The sequence below is a fragment of the Oryctolagus cuniculus genome, chromosome 1 (assembly GCF_964237555.1).
Source record: "Oryctolagus cuniculus chromosome 1, mOryCun1.1, whole genome shotgun sequence".
Lineage (NCBI taxonomy): Eukaryota > Metazoa > Chordata > Mammalia > Lagomorpha > Leporidae > Oryctolagus > Oryctolagus cuniculus.
The window spans coordinates 6,231,356-6,235,781 of NC_091432.1; the positions used below are offsets into that span (position 1 = coordinate 6,231,356).

The window sequence follows — 4,426 nt, forward strand, 5'->3', positions numbered from 1 at the left end:
TTCCAGGTTCGGGAGTGTTACTGAATCCCCACAACCCCGCCCCCTGTTCTCCTCCACAGAATTCCCTCCGACCCACGTCCCCTACCACCCCCACCAAGACCCACGTCCCCTACCACCCCCACCAAGCGCTGTGCCCCTGACCCACCCCTCGGCCCCTTGCTCACCCCCTCCCTCCCACACTACCCCAACCCTAGGTCCTCCTAGTGGGATGCGCGGAGCTCCTTGCAACCTCAATCAGGAAAAATCAACTCAAAAAAATAATAATAATCAAGAACCAAGGATCAGGGTTGGCCCCGTGGCAGGCTGGTTAAGCTGCTGCCTGGGGCCCCGGCATCTCCTATCAGGGTGCTGGTTTGAGTCCTGGCGACCCGGGTTCTGAGCCAGCTCCCTTCTAATGTGCATGGCAAGGCAGCAGAGGATGGCCCAAGGGTGGGCCGCCAGGATGGAGTTCCTGGCTTCAGCCTGGCTACTGTGGCCATTTGAGGAGTGAATCAGCAGATCAAAGACCCCACCCCCCACCCCCAGTGCTCTGCCTTTCAAACACACGGATTTTTGGGGAAAAAAAAAGCCAGCAAAACAAAGATCAGCCACCATCCCCTTCGTAGTCATCTGCAAAGCCATCAGATGCCCAAACCCGAGGCGACCTGCATCTCCCACACGCGGAATGTGGACCTAACCCACCTGTCCCCGCCCCGATGCTGGCGCAAGTGACCCTCACTGGACAACTGCTCCCTCGACTACACCCCTGTGCCTCAGGCCTGTGACATGGACCAGCTTCCCCAACACAGGCTGCATCATCACATGGCAAACTCCCCCGGCTAACACACAGGCAGGCCGGCGAGCAGGCAGGCAGGCGGGCGGCGGGCGCGGTCACCGGGCTCCATCTACCAGGCATCACCGTGCCACGGCACCGACCAGCGTTACCAACTTCTATGGCTTAAGACTCTTCTCGAAGCAAGGGTCACAGGGCAGAACTAGCGTGGCTGGGGGCTCGAGCGAGAAGACGCAGCATCTGACAGCTTCCCCAAAAAAGGAGGGGTGCCCGCTGGTCACGGCCGGGGCGGGGGGTGCTTCCGGAACAAGCCTTCAAGGGTGGCAGTCCCTCAGGCCCAACTCAGACTGCCCCGCGTAAGCTCATGGGAGAGCCCGAGACAGCGGCCTCCCGGACACGGCCTGGACACCAGGCACTGAAGCGCTCCTCTTCCTAAGCTCCGCAAAGTCCATCTGCAGGCACCGATCAGCGGGCTCTTCCCCTGGGGCGGCCCCTCCTGCACTGCCAGGACTCGCAGCGGCCGGGGGCTCCATCTCTCCGGGTGCAGGACGGACACTACAGCAACAAAACCGCCGTCTCTGAGCACCCGAGGGTGCATGGTCACCCCCACCCGCCCCACCCGGAGCACCGTTACCGTCAGTACCGACTCCAACCCAGCTCCGGCTGGGTCCCCGGCTTACCAGGTTACCAGAGCCAAGGGTTTTTAAAGGGGGTGGGGGTGGGGTACAGCGGGCTCCCGGGAGAGGTGAGCATGGAACCCAAAGTCCCAAGGAGGGCACTGCGACCTGGAAAATAAAGCGTCAGTCAAGGTTGGCCCGGGACGCGCCAGCCTCACACCTCCCCTGACCTCCAACCAGGGGCCTGGCCTGCACCTGCCCCGGGCCTGAGCCGCAGTTACATACCACCCCGGGCAGAGCTATCGGGCCCGGGAAGCTGAGGCGTTTCCCCAAGAGCAGGCGGGGTCACCACCCGCCGTCTGGTAGAACCCAGGCTGCCTGCACGGCCAAGGTCCAGGCCGGCGCCCCCCGCCCACCTGCAGCCCCGCACCCCCGGCCCCTCGCCCCGAGCGGTCCCAGGCGGGCACCAGCGCCCATTTCTGCCGTCTCCGCCGCTCCCTGCCTTCCTCCTTCCTCTCCTTCCCAGTCACCGGGGCTCGCTCAGCCCCTCAGCAGCAGGGCCTGGGGCGAGGCCACGCTGCCCCCCTGCAGCAGGGACAGCCGGGTCCGGGGCACTGCTGCGCCTGCGCCGTGGCCGCCCCGCCACGGGCCCCCCAAATCCACTCTCCCTTCCCGGCTTCCTTCTCCTCACACCCTCGCGCCCCGCACCCCCAGGCGCATCTGACGCCCTCATCTCCCGCTTCTGGCTCCTGAGGCCCTGAACTGGCCACTTCCGCCCCCCAACCCCGGCCAGCCGCGGGCCACCCCCTGTCGCTAGCTCCTGCTGGCCCGGCCACAACTTTTGCTTTTATAGCCCTGGGTCGCGTCACTGGTGGGGCATTGCTCCACGGCGGGATTCCTCCACTGCCACCGGAAAAAGAGTCCCTGCCCCGTCCCCGCCCGAGGACACACGGGTGCGGTTCAAGGTCTCTCTGGGGCCACCCCCAGGGTCCGCAATTCAGCCCTCAGGAGGGCGGGCCCATCTCAAGGTCACACTCGGGGCAACATGGCACGGAGCGTCCTTGGCGGTGTGGAGGGTGCGGCGACCCGGTCCTGGCCGAGGGGGCCGACAAGCCGGCGCCTCTCTCCCGCGTGGGCAGCCGGCCCGCCAGGGCCACTTCCGGTCACCCCGCCCCCTAGAGAGCTGAAAGAAGGGCCGGCAGGGCGCCTGGAAAATTCCAGCTGGCGGCGGAGGGATCTCTGCAGAGGGCGCATCACTGCCGCGCGGCAGCGCGTGACTCCTTGGGCGGCGGCAGCGACCGATGACGTCAGCGCCGGGCGCGCTTCGCTCGCGCGCCCTCGACCCCCACCCGGGTCAGTGCCCGGCCGCGACCCCCTGAGCGGAACCGGCGGACCCGCACGCCCGCGCGGGCTGAGGCTGGCTCCGGCCCAGGGCCCTGCTTTGTCGTTTAAAAAATGGCCGGCGGCCGAGGGGCGAGGACTTCGGGCCGAGGGAGCCGCCCGTTGCGGGGGCCGCCGGGGAGCGGAATGCAGCCCCGGCCGGGTGGGCGGCTCTGGGAAGCCTGCTCGCCCCCCGCGTCTGCAGAGCGGGCCCGCGGACCCCCGAGGGAGCCTGTCCCGCCCCGGCCCCGCGGGAATGCGGGAGAAGGGAGCGCACCAGGTCGCCGGCCTGAGGCTGGCACCTGGCACACGCGCCCGCCAGGAAGCCCCCCGGGCTAGCCGCCGACCCCCGCCCGGAACTGCCCGCGACCCCAGGGCCAGCGAGGGTCCCCCTGCTGCTGCCAGGCGCCCTGGGCGGGCAGGGCCGGGCCCGCACCCGGGCGCGCGGTGACTCACTGTCAGGTGGCCGCCCACCCCCGGGCTGCACGAGGGGCGGCTGCCCCCTCGCTTTCCCTGCTGGGCCAGGGACAGACTCTGTGTCCCCGCGAGTGGGAGCAGGGAGAACGGGCAGCACACGGAGAAGCCGGGGCGCCTCCGTGCTCGTGTGCGGCCTGCCCCCCACGCACTTGGCCGGCAAATGGCGGAGGTCAGCGGCTCCCCGCCTGGCAGCCCCGGGGCCTCCGAGCTCCGCCTGGACGGAACGTGTCCGTGTCCAAGCACAGACGGGGGGCTGAGGGGGGCTGGGGTCCTGCCTGCGCCCCCCCCCCCCCGGAGGCCCCGTGGGCCGGGCACACTCCAGCCCTGTTCTGCTCTCTGCAAAAACAGCTAAAAATACTCCAGGATGGGGGCGGGCGGCCGTGAGTCAGGGATTTCTCCAGATCAAAACAGCTTGTTCCCGGAGCCCGGAGCCCGCGGTCCCGGGTGGGGCTGCGCGGTGATGGCGGCCCCGCCCCGCTCTGGCCGCCCTCGGCAGGGTTCAGAGCCCTGTCCCAGGCCACCGAGCTCCGCGGGTGTGACCAGCGCGAAGAGGGCCCCCGATGTGCTGACCTGCAGCCCCCAGGGTCTAGTGCTCGGGCCTCCTGGGGCACCTCGAGGTCCCACTCCCCGAGACCCCCGGCCTGGGCGCTTTCCCTCTGTGCCCTGAGCCCCTGGAGCTGCAGGTCACCTGGCCCGGGCCCACCCGCAGCCTCGTGGGCCCCCTCCTGCCCGGCTCCCCCCTGACTCCGGGCAGCCCGGCTCTCCTGGGCCCCCACCACCCCTAGCATTTCAGACCGGTATGGTTTTGCCTGGAACCTTTTCACCCGGTGGCCGCCAGGCTAACCCCACCCTCCCCCCAGGGTCCCCTCTCCGGTGCCCCTGGCTAACCCCACCCTCTGCCCCAGGGTCCCCTCTCACCTAGCTAACCCCACCCTCTCCCCAGGGTACCCTCTCGGGTGCCCCTGGCTAACCCCACCCTCCCCCCAGGGTCCCCTCTCGGGTGCCCCTGGCTAACCCCACCCTCCGCCCAGGGTCCCCTCTCGGGTGCCCCTGGCTAACCACACCCTCTGCCCAGGGTCCCCTCTCGGGTGCCCCTGGCTAACCCCACCCTCCCCCCAGGGTCCCCTCTCGGGTGCCCCTGGCTAACCCCACCCTCCCCCCAGGGTCCCCTCTCGGGTGC

General features: G+C 69.3%; 1 non-coding gene across 2 annotated transcripts; it reads right to left on the reverse strand.

The window, feature by feature from the left end:
• Nucleotides 1-584: 584 nt before the first annotated feature.
• On the reverse strand, nucleotides 585-2,706 carry LOC127487009 (uncharacterized). 2 transcript variants are annotated; one of them, XR_011386383.1, is made up of 2 exons: nucleotides 1,453-2,706; nucleotides 585-1,327 (listed from the first exon to the last, which is right to left on the reverse strand). It is a non-coding gene; the product is annotated as an uncharacterized protein (transcript). The 2 variants fall into 2 exon arrangements; XR_011386382.1 differs by having other exon boundaries at nucleotides 1,407-2,706.
• Between the last annotated feature and the right edge of the window lie 1,720 nt (nucleotides 2,707-4,426).